At 40.5% G+C, this 17,861-nt stretch overlaps 1 protein-coding gene across 2 annotated transcripts in view; it reads left to right on the forward strand.

The window, feature by feature from the left end:
• Positions 1–17,861, forward strand: part of GRM1 (glutamate metabotropic receptor 1) — a 291,902-nt gene that overhangs the window by 245,053 nt on the left and 28,988 nt on the right. The window lies entirely within an intron of this gene.

Below are 17,861 nucleotides of genomic sequence, written 5' to 3' on the forward strand. Positions count from 1 at the left end.
GTTAGCCTCGGACCATGGACGCACAACGCCGAATTACTGTGCCTAGTGTGGCCGCATGAAATCGAATTTATAATATCAGTTTTATAAAACCGATTTTAGCTAATTCGATATTATCCTGTAGCGTAGACGTGGGCTTTGTCTGACTGTGAGATTATGCCTTTTTCTTTTGGATATGGATCTCACCTCAAGATGAGATCATGGCAATGTGATCTACATCATTTAAAATCAACTCAGAGACTAAAGCACGTGCAGAATGCAGGGGCTTGCTTAGTAAGTGGTATATCTCAGTGTGAGCACACCAGTACATCATGAACTTCATTGGCTGCCTATTGATTTCTGGATTATGTTTAATTATATTTAAAGGTTTTTGACCTATAATCCCCAACTGGCTAGGGACCTGCCTACATGAGAAACGGCCTGGAATCCACCCAGTGTAAAAGAGAGGGACTTGCTGGCAGGGCCCTTAGCTATGGTGCCTACTAAACTTGTTCCCCGCAACCTACTAACTTGTCTCCTCCCCCAACACCACAACACACTCCCTTTCGCTCAAAATAGACCATGAAGGCATGCTGCGAGATCCATCTCTTTACCCAGTTATTTGGGATGGAGAGGTTTCAGAAGGGGTTGTTCAATAGGTTTGATTTTGGGTTTGGATTTTATCTCTGCTTGGTTAGTTTCTAGTTTTGTATTGAGACATAGCTGCTGACTCAATGTTCTTATGCGATGATTTTAAATATACGATAAAATCTCCAGGATAGGCACTATTTCTATGCATTGTAAATCACAGTACATAAACATTTAGTTTCACAGATAAGATTTACGCCAAAATCTGGACTATGACTGATTTGAAGGCCAACAACCATCAAGGAATGTAGTGTGGCCAGGAATCCACAGCAAACAATGGAACAGCCTCTCCTGCTGTTTTCCAGCTTTATTTATTTGTAGTTGAAGCCTCTTCTCCCTCTCTCCCACCTTCTGCTAGGCAATGTGTTGCTGTTTTTAATATTTCAATAGTTTGTCTAAAATGACTGTTTTTATTTTTTTCTTAACATATTGTATTAGTTCCTCACCAGTTACAAAAGCCTCTCACAGTCCCTGTTTTCTTCAGCCAAATACACAAAGGAATGGTAGCAAATGTAAATCACCAGCAGCAAATATTGTCACTGTTGTGTATGTATAAACACTGAGGGCAGATTGTGATACCCTTGCTCGTGCCGATTAGTAACTTGCTCCAAGGAAAGTCCCATTGGCGTCAATGAGATTGCTTAGGGATGTAGGCTATGTCTATGATGCAGCGGGGTGGATGTACACATGCCAGCTCTGCTGGATGTAGTATGCTAAAAATAGCAGTGTGGGCACAGTGGCTCAGGTTAGCAGCCCAAGTAGAGCCCTGCCCAAGGTCCTATGTACGTACTCAGGTGGCTGGCTCATAAATGAGAGATTTTGTGGGTGGCCGTCATGAAGCAGAGCATGCAGCAAGAGTTTAGATTTCCAGAAACAATGACAAAGTGCCTAATAAGATCAATATGCAAATACAAATTTTTTACAACTCATAACTTGGTCAAAATTGGGTTGAATTTCATAGATACAGCAAAAGATGTCTCAGGACTATTCCCCTTTTTGTTTTTTAAGTTCCTACACCAAACCATTAATATGCTACAGTTTGGGTTATTTTTTTAAGATAGAAACCTTTTTTTAAATAGCCAAAACTGCCTATTTTGCATTATCGTTCTTGAAAACTGCTGACCCAGTTTTGATCAAACTTAAAATTCTGATCAAACTGGAAAAAAAAAAAAAACCAGCCTGACACATCCAGGCATGGAAAATTTCAGTCTGAATGGTTACAGTTATAATCAGTTGAAAGAGGAGGGTATAAGGGACAGTGTTGTTCAGTCTTAATACTGTATATACTATCATAGAAATGGTTATTTCCTTAAACTCCAATCCAGTGCACTATAACATTGTTCCAACCTTGATATGCCTAGTGTTTTCTGTGGCCCTAGACTATAATTTAGTCAGCAGCCTCTGAGTTATCTTTAAAGGGTGTCTATCTAGATTAGTGCTTTGTGTAGATTTTTATTGCTTTGCCAGTTCAGTAGAGATCCTTGCATCTTATATGAAATGGTAGGTTGGCTGCTTTGCAATTTGGAAAATCAATGCATTTGGGTGAGTTTCTTATATACTGTAGTTAGTAATTGCAAACACAGTAAGGCAACTCTTTATTTCAGCAGTTACAGCCACTGGAAAATACTTAGTCTGAAGGCAAGTACAAATAGAATTAAGATCCTTAAGTCTCATGTCTGCTACCTTATGATTTAGGGCCATAAACTGTGCTTAGTCTTCATGCACACCCTATTAATGCTCAACAGAGAAGGCAAGGTCACTGTGACTTGGGTTATTTGAGGAGAGTGATGTAAAAAGATCTTCGAAACAGGATAAGAACACAAAGGACACAAGGTAAAAATCACAGCTGAAAGAGTTAAAGAACAAATTGTTTAAAAAAATAAGAAGAATTAGCAAGTTTTTTGTGCCTGATCCCGCCATTAAGTTATTTATATTATGGTGGCACCTCAGAGATCTGGTCATACAGCAGGATCCCCTTGTTCTAGGAACTGTATGAACAGAGCAAAAACACAATCCTTGCTCCAAAGAGCTTACCATCTAAGTATAAGACAAGAGACAGGGGAGTACCAGGAAACAATGAGATAATATTGGTTATCATGACTGGCTGTGGTCTCAGCAATAACATTAATGGCCAGGTGCTGGCCCCCGTTATGTCCACTTTATGCTGCCTCACATTCTTTTACGTCGTACGTAGATCTTTTGTTCCTAAGTCCCACAGTTTTAAATAGGTGGATAGTTTGCTTTGTTTTCTAATTTGACTCATTCCCAGGTACCACGTTATCTGCAGCACTGTCTCTTGTCATTCTAAAATTCTGCATTCAGTGTTTTATTTTATCCATTTCTGTGGCTGCAATATTTGCTAGAAAAGCATCTCGCGTTTTCACAAGGATAATTGAAGGTTTACGTGCCAAGTATCTGCCCTTGAACAGTGGCGCATTTGCTTGCATTGGTAGGTAATCACCAAATTTAAACCATTAATGGTTTTATTTGAACACATTGTCTGTGGTAGGTAATGGCCTTTACCCTTTTCTATCATATGTATGATATGAATTTCAAAGAGGGAAATTCAGCAAGCTTGGTCGGGCAATTCAATCCTTGTCAGTGTATTGATTTAAAAGCATTCTTAAAACCCCCATGAGACAGAGAACTACATATTTCCAAAGGGGCCATTACAATTAAAGAGAAAAACAGAAGGAAACACACACTAACACAGTCTGAATCTTAATAATTCAATTACATTCTGTACTGGTCATATGGCAGGATTATTCGTTATATTTGAGCAACGTATTTGCATCCAATATTGTCTTCTGTAGCTTTGAATTTGCATTTGCTTTGATAGAATTGGATGTAGTTCTATCTAGTGCATTTGGAGAGGGGAACAGAGAAGGGCAGTAGTTATAACCAGAGATGTATTTCTCTTCTCACACATTTAGTATTCAGTAATCAATTAAATCACCAGAGGTCAAGTATGTCCGGGATCTGGACCAGCGCCCAAAACTCTGACTGGGCATGTGTAAAATAAATAAAAAGAATAGTCCTTAGGCACCATTTAATATCCAAAGGGCTTCCCCTTCCCTTGCCCTGTGTATGGCAAAGGAAAATTGCCACATTCATACAGGGAAAGTGGACAATAGAATTAAATCATGTACAGTTTCTCGGTTCATTTAATTCAATTCTAATTCCTCTGTCTACACTACTACACCAGCTGAGTTAAGTCCTGGAGTGACCCACATGGTTAAAGAAGCAGTCAAGAAAAAAATTACTTAAAAAAGCTTCCTCTCTCTTTCTCTAATGGGAGATATGTGGCAGGATTGCATGAACTGGTGGCTGAATTCAGCATTGTGCTGTGGACATTTTATGCTAGCAGAGCCAATGTTCTGTGGCCACAAAGCTGCTGAAAGTCCCCCTTGGGAATTCCTCTAATGTGGGGGGAGTGCCAGCAGGTGCATAGCCAACAATATGCCAAGCCACATTTCTTTGTACCTCTCATCTTGTAATAAGGGAAATCTATCAGTGATAAGTAAGGCTGTGTGTCTGTCAGGGAGGTCACAGAAGTAATGGATTCTGAGACTTTCCGTGACCTCTGTGACTTTCAACATCAGCCGGTGTGGCTGGCTCCAGGGCTGCCCGAGCTGGGAGACAGGGAGTTGGGGTGCAGGGTGGCACTTACTTTGGAGTGGGGGAGGGTCCCTGGAAGCAGCCAGCATGTCCCTGCATCTCCTAGGCGGAGGGGCCAGGGGGCTCTGCTGCGGTACCTGGCCAATGGGAGCTGCGGAGCCAGAGCTCGTGGTGGGGGCAGGACATGGAACCCCACTAACCTTCCCTCCCCTCGGAGCTGCAGAAACCTGCTGGCCACTTCCAGGAAGCTGCACAGAGCCAAGTAGAGAACCTGCCAGACCCGCCAACCCTCCCCCTGAGCACGAGTGCGGGTCCTGGGCCACACACCACTGCCCTTCTCCCAGCACCAGCGGGGGTCCCAGGCCATGCACTGCCGCCTGCCTCCCCCAGCACCAGCATGGGTCCTGGGACACACACTACCACACGCTTCCCCCCACTCCCCAGCACCAACCGGGGTACTGGGCCACCAGTACGCACAGCACCACTAGACCACCACCCCCAGACCACCCGTGGCTCTCCCATCCCAAATTTTAGTCGAGAGTATATAATTCAATTAATGGACAGGTCATGGGCCATGATGTGTTCATAACTTTTATTAAAAATACCCATGACTAAAACGTAGCCTTAGCGATAAACAACGTATTAAGGATCCTGGGTGTCAAAGAGTGGTCCACAGAACTGTTAGGAGCTAGTAAGTGCCAACCTGCCACCTAGTGAGCTTCTAACAGTTGCTAGGGCAGCAGCTGGACCCCAATGGAGGACTCTAGTCCTGGAACCTGTTTGGCAGAATCCTGGGGGTCCTGATTGGTCCACAGCTTCTATATAAGTGCAGCACAGGAACAGTAAATTGTGCATGCAACTAGGATCTACTCTGCTCTGGACCATGTGCCGTCTGCTCCTGCTTCCCTGATTTGATTTCTGGCATCCCAGCCCAGCTTGACCCTGGCGTCCAACTTGAGGTTCTGATTTGTGGTCTGTCTCCTGCCTCTGACTTCTTGGTATCCTGACCCATCTGACTCTGGTTACTGATTTGTGGTTCTGCTCTCCAGTTTGTCTTCTGTTTCTGGTCTCCTAGTATCCTGTCCTGGCAGACTTTTGATCTCTGTGCTGTGGTCAGAGGACCTGCCCATGACCCAGCCTGACAGTTTGCATGGACCACTTAGGCCACAGTGGTGGGCCTGGTGCCAGCAAAATGGACCCAGCTAACCCTTTGGGAGCACCTGGCATGCTTGAGGGGACCACCTGCCTTCAGGCAGACTGCCAAGCCCTGCAGGCCTGGGTCATTCGACTGATCTCAGAGAACCAGCTATTGCAGGGGCAAGTCACCAAGTTCCATGCAGAAAATGCCACACTCCAGACACAGCTCGTGCTGCTCTATTCCCTGATACCTCTGACAGAACAGTTTGATGGCAATCCCTAGCAAATCCTGGGTTTTATAAACCAGCGCCACCACCTCTTTAGGATGCATCCTCAGACTTATACCACCAGTCGTGCAAAGGAGAGCCTGGTCATCAGTCTGCTGTCCAGGGACACATTAGACTGGGTCTTGCCCTTCTTGAAGTGTGACAGTCCAGTACTTTTGAACTGGGAGGTCTTCCTGCAAGCCATGTCTGTACTATTCGGTGACCTGCACTGAACTTGGATGGCAGCAGCTGCCCTAAGAAAGCTCCAAAAGGGGCAGGGCACCGTAGCCTCCTATGCTGCAGAGTTCCACCACCTCATGGCTGATGCAAACTGGAATGAGGCAACAGTACCAAACTGATGTCCCAGTTCCAGTGGGGCCTGCAAGAAGAGGTCAAGGATGAATGAGCCCAGGTAGAGATGCATGTGAGTCTGTATGCCCTTGTGGATCTCAGGAATGAAGGGAAAACAAAACAGGGGACTTGCAACACTCCACCCAGGTATTGTGACCTTTTCACCACCACCACCTCCCCATAACCACTGGAGGTCGATATGGGTGATTGATGGCTTGCCCCCAGAGAAAAGGAATGCCAATGCCAGCACCATATCTGCTTCTACTGTGGTAAATTAGATCACTTAATCTTTGCCTGCCCCATACAAATTCCAAGAAGTCAGGGAAGAGAGCTCCCCCCGCTTTGGTCCTGACTGAAACACACCCAGAATCCTGCCCGAGAACTCCCCAGTTGCAGGTGCCAGTACGATTGCACATACCTCAGACACCCCTGCAGAGTCCCAGCCTATGGGCTCTCATTGACTCAGTGCAGCTGATTGCTTCATAGATGCAGCAGCAGCAGCCCAGATCTTGCAGATTCCCTTGCAAGGAAGGCTCCTCCTGATCTTGTAGAGACTACTGACAGTTCTCCTTTATCTTCTGGTCCAGTAACAGATGAAACAACTCCCTTGGAGGCTGTGATTCAGGGACACAGAGAAGTGTGACAGTCTGGTGTTATCCATTCTCCAAACTTTCCCTGATCTGCAGTATCTCCTGGCTGGCCCTCCACAACCTGCTTGTTTGGTGGCAAGCACAGGAAACCTTTTCCATCCAAGTTTTGTCAGCAGCACTGCTAGATATCAGTAGATCCTGTCCTGGCATCGAAACCTTGAGAGATATAAGTGAGAATGACTATCCAGGCAGAACCTTCCATTGCACCTACAGCTGAGCTCCCCTGGAAATACAAAAACTACACTGATTTTTTTGAAAAGAAGAATGTGAAAACCTTGTCTCTACACCGGGACTATAACTGCTCAGTAGAGCTGCAGTCAGGAGCCAAAATACCATTTGGATGAATTTATGCCATATCAGAACCTGAGCTAACAGCACTCCTAGAATACCTCCAGGTGAATCTGGTCTGAGGGTTTTTCCACAACTCGACCTCATCAGCTGGCGCACCAGACCTGCTTGTCAAAAAGAAAGAGAGCAGTTTCTGACTCTGTGTGTTCTATGGCTCACTGAATCAGATAACTATCAAGAATTGTTACCTGCTACCCCTGATTCCTAACCTGCTGGACCACATGGGAACTGCCCCCATCTTCACTGAGTTGGACCTATAGGGGGGTGGGGGTGTACAACCTTGTGTGAATGAAAGGAGATGAGTGGAAAACTGCCTTCCAGACCCAGTATGGCCATTACCAGATATTTGTAATGCCTTTTGGGTTGACCAACACTCTGACCACTCCAGACTTCAAGCCATCTAAGGTTATCTGTCTGACTCCCCACACAGTGCATGACCTACAATGCTTCCTGGGGTTTGCCAACTTTTATCAACAATTTATCCTGAATTTTTCTAGACAAATCGAGCCCCTCACAACTGTTCTTAAGGAAAAACACCCAATTCCATTGGTCTCCTGAGGCCCAACATGCATTCAGTCAACTGAAACTGGCCTTTATTACAGCACCCATATTAGCTCACACCAATGTCACATAAGCCTTCATCGTAGAAGCTGATGCCTCCAGCATGGCAATCGGGGTTCTCCTTTCCAGTGAGTTGGTCCCAAATAAATGTTAAGCCTATGTGCTTATTACTCCAGGAAGCTCACCCCTGCACAAATTGGACAAGACCTTTACTTTGTGGAGTCAAAGCCAAGTGAGGTATCCTACTGCAATTATAAAAGGAAAAGTTCCTCCCCCTGACTCCTAAAATTGGCCTTTTTGGCTAGATAGGACAAGAAGTCTATAGATTATCTGTGCGTCAGCCATTGAGGCTTGTTTCAGTTGGACTGGACCCTTTAATTGAAAGAGCTGTCGTATAAGACCAAAAGGTCTTTTTATTTGTAAGTTATTCCCTTATTTGGAAGTTCCCAGACCTGAGCATTCTTACCACTTTCAGCTTCCTCCACTGATATTCACAACTCCACTCTCCCACATGATTTTGACGGGAAATAAAGTGAAATAATCAGAGTCTTACAGATGCAGTCTGGCACTTGCACAAGGAGATACGGAAACATTCTTTCTTTACATCATGCTCTCTCTTTGTTGCTCTTGCCATGTTGAATCACAACATTTAATCTTACCTATAGGCTTCCCTATGGCATTAGACAGCAGTGCCTCACAGTGATGCATAGATGTACAATTACATGGATGAGAAGTCTCACAATTAATTAAAATACTGCTTATTTATTGAGCCGGGTGAAGCAGATAGGAAGCCTATCATCATTTTGGCATAAAACGCAAGTTATAATTTAAATTCTTGCTTGACTGGATAGCTTATTCTGTTTCTTTGTATTTCTCTATTTGTTTGTATTTATTATGTATCGCATTTTAACTCCACAATAGAAAAATGCAGTCATAACAACCCAATTAAGTATTTTAATTTGGTATGAAAAAATATACCAATTCAGTAGTGACTTACATAGACAATTGTTTTTATCTTTACTAGGTGCTCAAGTGCAACAGTGATGAGCAGACTAGGTCTGTCTAGTACTAAGAATCTCATGCTATTGCATTTAAAATACAATCATCTTTGGCGCAGTAATCAGTCTGTAAATCTCATAAATCAGGACTTTTTTGGTGAAGCTACTAGTGTAATCGTAATTTTGGGAGGGTCAGAAATACCATGAAAACACCCCCTGCTTTCCTGTAATGCAAAAAAATGTAAACAGAATCAAGAGTTGAAATACAAGGGTTTATGAAAACTTACTTTTAAGATTTTTAAATTTTGAGACTCCTTCTATCTCCTTCCTCATCCCTGAAGGTAGCGTGTTTCATCCCTGTGCTTTAGTTATTCACATATTCCCAGAAAAAAACAAGTATAACTGTGACACATTTCATGAACGCAAGGTATTTCATGCACTAGTACTTGCTAGAATAAGCCACACATAGGGGACTCCTCAGATGTGTAATCAGTAGGGATCTCTCAGCCTATGTGTGATTTCATACATCTTTCAGCTAACTTAGAGATATAAACATAAGCCTAACACTGAGGATACCATCTGAATTTGTGACAGTCTCCAGAAGATAGTGGGTCTATAAAACAATGAATGCAGTACACTCCTCCATATGCTATATAGTGTTATTTTTTAACCTGTGACAGATGTAGTCTGAAGAATGTTCTTATTTTAAGTTGTCCTAGTATAATTCAATGCAAGTTACTAACATACTTACCCTTCATGTTATTTAACTCTGTCAGAACATGATGTATGAGACAACACAGATGGCAAGATCTTATAAAAATACATGGTGACTGAAGCATTTTTTGTGGTGTGGTATGTCTCTGAGTGAAGTGAAAGGCTTATGCACAGAGACATGTCACAGGTTTAAAGCCAGCTTGTGGTAGGACTTTCTCTTTCCTGAGAAGCATGCCACATGTCACAAAATCCTGCAAGCTTAAATGTTTTACTACAAGTGAATAACTGGGATGAGCCTTTTGAAAATTTGTGATGAAACAAACACAAGATGAGCAATTATGGCTACATATATGATAGGCCATAATATTTCCAGGTCGAACTTATGCTGTTGTCCAAATTTCTGGCAAAGATTTTATGCTGGTCACATAAGGTCAGTCTGAATCCTGTGATGCTCTGACAGCTGAATGAGGCACATGGTAAACAGAAAATGCATGTGAAAAGACCCACACGTGGGTAGATTTGTAAGTTGATCAGTGCTGCATTTTGAAGAAGTAAAGCTGTAACAAACATGCCTGTTGTCACAATCACACAGATCTGCTAAAGCAAACATTGCTATTCAGTACCAGTAGGTGATGTCCTTATGGGCTCTGGCTACACTAGGGAAACTTTCTAAAAGTTTCTCACCATTATTAACCTGGGTTCAGCTCCATTGATATTAGTGTTACTCTCCCAGACCTTGAGCTGTGTTAAACACTGGAGTTTTATTACATTTAATATCTAAAGAACCCAGACATAGCTTGCACGAGCCCTATTGGGTCTCTCCAGAGAACACAAAACTCTCCTGAGACCACACACTGCTTGCCAGCTGTGTCCCCTTTCATCTTTTCCACAGAGCTTCAGTGCTTAGAGGGACAGGGAACAGTAAAATTACCCTAGCAGTCCAGCCAGTTCTCAAGCAAAAGACTCACTTTCACATTAAAATACACTAAGATGCCTACATAGTCATTTGAATGCAACACTCCCCCCTTGTAAATTTAATGTCATCCTGACATTTCTATCAGCAAAATATACCACCGGTCCATTTCAGTTAGCCTATAAGATCCATGGTAGAACCATGTAACTCAGACACTGGGCATATGGCAAGCTATTTAAACAATATAATAAATATTAACTATAAAATATTTGGCTGGACCAATATCCATACCGGAAGGCAGTATTCTTTCATTCATTTTCTGATATTACCTCAGTCTTGGATAAAATACAGGATAAGATACAGAAATAAGCACTTGGTATGGCATGTGACATATATGAGGCTAATTCCCTGGTGCATTCACCAATCCAACAGTAGGATTTAGTCAATAATAATAGGTATTCCTAGATGTTTATATGACCTAAATGTCAGTGGATTGTTCTGATGATTTGTCCTCTTGTGCACTACTGACTTCAGGTTCCATGGTATTGTTTTTACATTCATGTCTGACAGTAGCAGGTGCAAATGTCTCATCAGTCTGATCAGCAGTCTCCAAGTTTACAGGATCAATAACATTCTCACTTCCCAAGTGTGGATAAAAAGTTTCTGTTTCTGGATTCAGAATCTCTGGTACCATCACATAAAGTAGTTGATCTTCACTCTCACTATCAGAATCACTGGAGTCTACATTCCCGTCCTCGTTTTGATCTCCTATAGGGCTGTCAAATGATTTTTTAAAAATCGCAATTAATCGTGAGATTTAAAAATATAGTAACAATTAAGTGCAGTTGTAATCGTACTGTTAATAATAGATTACCGATTTAAATTTATTATACATATTTTTGGATGTTTTTCTACATTTTCAAATATATTGATTTCAGTTACTACACATAATACAAAGTGTACAGTGCTCACTTTATATTTTTTATTACAAATATTTGTGCTGTAAAAGATAAACAAAAATTGTATTTTTCATTTCACTTCATACCAGTACTATAGTACAGTCTCTTTATCATGAAAGTGCAATTTACAAACATAGTATTATTGTGGGGTATTTTTACATAACTGCACTCAGAAACAAAACAATGTAAAACTTCAGAACCTACAAGAAAGCATGAAGGGGCATATGAATGTTCAGTGTAAATGGCATGTGAATACTTGCAACACTGGCTAAAACACTGCCATGCGAATGCCTATTCTCACTTTAAAGTGAAGGGGTAAATAAGAAGAGGGCAGCATTATCTCCTGCCAATGTAAACAACCTTGTTTGTCTTAGTGATTTGCAGAACAAGAAATAGAACCGAGTGGACTTGTAAGCACTAAAGTTTTACATTGTTTTCGTTTTTGAGTGTAGTTATGTAAAAAACAAAACAAAAAAATTACACTTTCACAATAAAGAGACTGCACTACAGTACTTGTATGAGGTGAACTGAAAAATACAATGTCTTTTGTTTATCTTTTACAGCACAAATATTTGTAAAAAAGAATATAAAGTGAGCACTGTACACTTTGTATTCTGTCTTGTAATGGAAATCAATATATTTGAAAATGCAGAAAAACATAGGAGATTTTTAAGAACATTTTGATGCCATTTCATGAGCTTCTTTCATCTGCTGTTTCCATTTCTCAGTGTAATCTTTATTGTCTCCAGGTGCAGATTTAGAGTTTATAGATAAACAAGTGGGTAAACATGGTGATATACCACACAGTAAATAAAAGTGTGAGCAGCCATGGCCTCATTTCACATACAGGTATAGGCATAGATTACCTTACTAAGGGAGTCCTTCCAGTTTGATTTTTGTTCTTGTGGCAATCTAACAGAATTCTGTTCAATCTTTCTACTTGCCCATTGCTGTGTGAGTGGTACAGGGTTGTGTAAGATGTTTAATTTTGCAGTAGTGTTGTACCAATCTGAAAAAAAAATCATATTCTTCACCTTGGTTATGATGAATCATTTTGGGGAAACTACATTTCAAAACAAAGTAAATGAAGATCTCATTGCCTGACATGCTGATGGTAGAATGAGGTCGAACAAACTTAGTGAAGTGATCCACTCTGACTAAAATGTATTTATACCCTCCTTTGCTTCTTTCTAGATGCAAGAAGTTTATTGACACAGCACAAATGGTTCTGTTGTAACTATGTTAGTTAGTGGAGTTCTAGTAGGCTGGTGAGGTTTCTTTTGCTCAATTCATGTAGAGATGCTAGTGACATAAAGAGGAACACTGAACATTATCTGCAGCTAATAAAACCACTCTCTCATGAGACTGGTTATTCTCTCTGGTCCTTTAGGACCCATCTCTTCATATAGTTCTTGATATACCTGTCTTTTGTATTTTTCACATAATACCAGTTGATTTCTTGACTTGGTTTGCCAATAAATTACTCCATTTTTCTCCAGATACAATTGGTATGTTTCACACATCAGAGCGGAGATCCTTACACATCCTCCTGTGTTTTCATCATTTATAAGGTTTGCATTCCAAAGGCCTGTACAACAGCATTCATATAATCTTTGCTTGTCTCTTCTATGCTTTCTGTGATAGCTTTCCATATCAATGGGCATTCTGACTATGGCATCTGCCTCCACATTAGACTTCCCTGAAGAATATTTCACATTGAAGTTAAATTCAGCTAATTCTGCAACCTACCAGTGTGTTGTGACAGTCACCTTTCCAAAGATAAACACACAGGTTATTGGGGTTTTATCACTGTAAATTATGAAGGATTGTACATAGTCACCAAATTTGTCAGTGAAAGCCCATTTTAAAGCTAGAAATTCCAGCTTTTCTGAAATGGTATTTCAAGCATCTTTAATTTTTTAATATACTGTTTCTGACTTCTTTACTTTGTTTGTTCTCCTTTTGCTGGGGCACTGAGGTATAAAATCTGATCTTTTTAAACTCTGGCACTGTAGACACTCTGATTTTTCAACTCTTCCTGCTCTTCACTGTTTAAGTAGTTTGTTATATATATTTGACTAAAGCACAGTAGTGTTTTTGCTGCAATTTTACTGCAGTCTGTCCCAGAAGTGCCCAGAGAGTCTGTCTTCCCTTAAATGTTCATACTTTAGCTAGTATAAGAGTTTTCCTACCTCCTTTCTACCAACCGTAGTGCTTGCAAACACTTAAATCTTCTCTGATAATACTCTTCAAAGCCTTTGGAGGTTAGGTAAGGACCATACTTAGCTGTGCCCTGGGTAACTCGCTTCTATTCTCTATTGTCCTTCCTCTGTTTTCTTTTTGAAAAATCATTTTTGTTTGTCTTGCCTTCTGCACCTTGTCCTGGAACTGCCCATGGCAGCTCATTTATCTCAGAGAGGGCAGATCATTGCAATTCAAGATGGTAAAAATCTTACATTGGTGAGCAGTTTCTCCCGTGAGTGCTGCCACTTATATCTGTGGGACTGTTTGCATGAGTAACTGCTCACTGGTGTAAGAGGTTTCTAGCCTGTTTTTAGCACTTTAACTATTCTGAGTAAGGTTGCAGACTCATGCATTCCATTGCATTTCTTCTCATTCTTTAGTTTTCTTCATTACGGCTTTAATTGGGTAAATCCATGAGACAATCAGTTCTCCCTTTTCCTTTTTGAACCTTTTTGTTTCTAAAAAGAATAAAACTATGTGTGGACTAGTTGCAAACTAAATTCTCAGCTCATTCCATTTTTATGCATAAAGGCATACATGACTGATGCAAAGGAGGAGCATAACAAAACAGTTGAGATTCAGTCCTGCAGCCCTTATGCAATAGGAGCAGGACCAAGGTTTCCACCTTTTTGTACATACGCCTTTTGATCTAGCATTGGCGACCGCATGTGAGGCCTGAATCTCTTGTGTGGGAAACATAAAGCCTATGAGCATATTGCCATAAAATTCAGTATGCCTCGCAGCCTCTAAGAAAACACCCAGGGATTAGGCTGAGAAGGGATGGTGGGATCAATGTACAAAAAAAGCACCTCCCTCTCTAACAAATACTATTTATCATTCCCTCACGTTCACTAGCACCCAACTGACCTCCAGATGTTCAAAGGAAGAAATTGAACAGTGGGAAATTCTGCCACTCTTGCTATTTTACCCTTTGAGAGTGGAGGGAATAATAGGTCTCAACACTGAAATATGAAGTGATGATTTAAGTCATGTTGTTATGACACAAAGGGGATATTTTCCCCTATACATATGAAATTGGTTATTTGTGTTTTTTAAAAAAAAGCTTTTGAATGATTCAGGACCACTGAGTTGTAAGCAAAGCTTACCCAAATACCAGCTTGATATTCTCATTGTTACCCCAACACTCTATCCTCTTTTTGTTTACAGCACTCACTTGTTTCAAGAGAGATTTTAAGCAATTTGGGGCAAAGACTGTGCTTACCTGTGTGCTTTTGATCAGAGTGAACCTAGAACTCATTCAAATAGCTTCAATGACGACTAGCACAGTGGGTCCCCGCACCTGACTGCGCCTTTGGATTAAACCTGGGCAAAATTTTTCAGATGAAATTTATTTACACACATACAAAAAATGCAGATTTGGTGACCCAAAAATGTTTTGCAAATTCATATCAGTTGCTAAATTGTTCATGTTGAGGAGAGGGGGTGAGAAATGTCAAATTATTCAGTTTTGTTTTAGAGTTTTCAAAACTCAACATTTTTTTAGTTTGAAATGTCTTTTTGTTTCAAAACTTTCCTCAATTTAAATATATATATATATGTTTAAAAAATGCTGAAAAATGAAACAAAACATTTTCAGTGGGACAGGGAGGCATTGGACTAAACATTGTTTGACCCAAAATTATTTTTATGGATTTTTTTCCACTATTGAGCTTTCCAAAAATCCCCAAATAATTTGTTTGACCTGAAACACTTTTGCTGCTGCTGTATTGTTTTGTTTTGCTTTTTAAATTGCCAGCAGATTGAAAAATCCATAATTTGCACATTCTTCTTTGGATGCTACTGCAGTATAGATGAGAAATAATAACAATGCCCTGCACATTAGTAGTCTTGGGTGCATGACAGATACATTCAGGTCAAGGTCTGTTGGATTAGTGGAGACAGTAATTCCTGAGTTGTGGGTAACTATATCAAGATTCACAGCTATACAGAAATAAAACATCACTGATAGCAATTTACACTTTCCTGCAATCTTGACACAGCTGTTTGACTAATTTACACTTAAGGAAAAATATAGTGAGAAAAGCAACTCTTCTGTCCGACCCATTCTTTGCAGCATATTTCAACAGACCTGTTACTTTTCCTGAATTTTGAGCAGCTGGCTAGAAATATTCTTATGCTTCAAAGAACTTTAGAAGAACTAAGTTAAGCAGTTAATGGACTTCATTCAGGAACCCTCTGCTCTGTTGGGATTCCCTCCAAGACATTTTCCACTTAGCTTATTCAGAACACCTTGCCCAGTTCTGGGAGAACACTTCATCCAGTTGTCTGGGAATTCAAACATTCACTTCAACTCCAGCTTGTCACTCAGGTTAGGTTTGTAACAGCTTTTTGCCCATGCTGACCAGGCCCAGATGCAGGGGGTTTAGGTAGGGGGTGATACCACAATTCCAATTCATGCCACATGCTACACAGTTTATATTCATCTTTCCTACTACTAACATCTATACTTCTTGCACTTACAGACCAATCGCTTTGCAGATTGCATAAGGCAAGCGTATTGGTTCAGGGTGTTTCTGCCTACTTGTTTACAGTAAACATACCCACAATAGTTAGTTGTTTCAGCCAATACTTCTTCGGGCTTGTTCAGCAGTTACTTGTTCAGGCGTGTCTTGTTTTATCTTAGGCCTACTTGTGTCAACTAAGAAGCCCTACATGCTCTAACATAGTCTTCTCTCTGATAGAGTCTGTGCTAGTGGGCAGCATTTTAAACACCTTCATTATGGTATGGCAATTCCACTTAACGGTGTCAGCAAAGCTGCATAATAGTTTACGACAGAATTGAAAGGAGCACATCTTTTCAACAAAATGTACAGTGCATTTAGGGGGTTGTAATATCTATTTTTGATTGTGGCCAGGACACACAGCTCTTAAGATGGCCCAGCCACCATTGGGACAAAAGAATAAAGATGCTTTCTGAATGTATTAGGGAGATTTTTGACTGGGTCTGGAAGTCTGTACCCTTCCCACTTTTGTATATGAGGAATTCATAGCAAGAAAATATCCCTAAAGTGTGAAAATGGGAAAAGTCATCATGAGGATGTATCAGCGTAGGAAGAAATAAACAGTAGAAAGAAGATCCAAAAAAATCCCCGAAATGATAGTGAAATGTCTAGACTATCACTTGCCTCAAAAGCAACCTAATCCCATGCCACATTTCCAAGTCAAAGGATGTTTTGATACTATTTTTAATGGCATGAAACCAGATCCTTTGTTTCATTGTGTCCTCTTTTGTGTACATGGTATGCATGCTGAAGCAATACGTATGATGGGAGTGTATTTAGAGCTAGATTTTGGTCTCAAATAATTGGTTGCATATTGTCAAATATCTTGTAAACTCAGCCACTGTGACTGAATACACTACTGGTTCTGATTTTTAACAAGGCAATCAGCAATGATTCACAATGTTGTCCACCAAATATTGCAATTGGCTCTGCCAATAAACCAAGAAAATGGAAAAAAAAATATAGAAACGTTGGTTGTTCTGTTTAATCTGAAGCTCTATAATCTTTGTGAATTTAGTAAAGTGAAGAAGAGGTCACAGTAGCTAAGCTCCCAATTATGACTGGCTTGAAATTTTCAAATCTCAGAGATTTTGTCATTGCTGATAAGAGTTTTAATTATTCAGGAGACTCTATAGTGGATAGTTTGAGTGCTGAGAAATAGCCCCATTGCAAATAAAATTTGCTATCTATTTATAATAGCATGGAAGTAATCTCAAGGCATTTGCAGCCCCAAACCAAGTATTCATGCATTGTTGTATATATCACTCTGTGCTACTGTACATTGGTGTGTTGTGAGAAAAGTTAAATGTTTCAATCGTTAGAAGCTGAACTGAATATGCAGTGTATGTACATGCTACCCTTCAATCCTTTGTTACGGGGATAAACAAGAATATGGCAAGTGTGCACCATGACTTTCTCGTTGTGGACAAAAAATGCTGAGTTTTATTTTGCATTTAATTTTCAACCCAACTAAAACTTTTTGCAGATTTCTGTCTCTACACTCCACTTGCCAAAAGTACATGAAATTTTTGTGGAAGCATTTTTTTTTCTTTTCTTGGTTCTGTGAAAGACAGCATGGGAGCTTGCATCTGCTTTTGTTAACTATATAGCACAACAGGGAGAAGAAATGAAAGAGCAAATTGCCTTCCATTATCTGCAGTGTTAACATCCAAAGCGACCAGTTTTCAGTTTTGAGGCATTAAATAATCTAAGAGAGCCTAAACTTTATGCCTACCCTTCAAAAGCACAGTTATATCCATGAGAAACAAAGATCCACATGTAATACCAATGACTATTCACTGTAGCCAGAATCAGAGAAAGGTAACACTGAGAAAAGCAAACTATTGCAGTAAGGGCCATAGAAGAAAAGTATGAACTAAGCATATACTTTTTTTTAAAAAAGCCTATAGTAAACCTCTTATAGGTGAGATAAGAAGAGCATGTTGCTCCTTTTGT

This window comes from Chelonoidis abingdonii, chromosome 3, assembly GCF_003597395.2.
Source record: "Chelonoidis abingdonii isolate Lonesome George chromosome 3, CheloAbing_2.0, whole genome shotgun sequence".
Lineage (NCBI taxonomy): Eukaryota > Metazoa > Chordata > Testudines > Testudinidae > Chelonoidis > Chelonoidis abingdonii.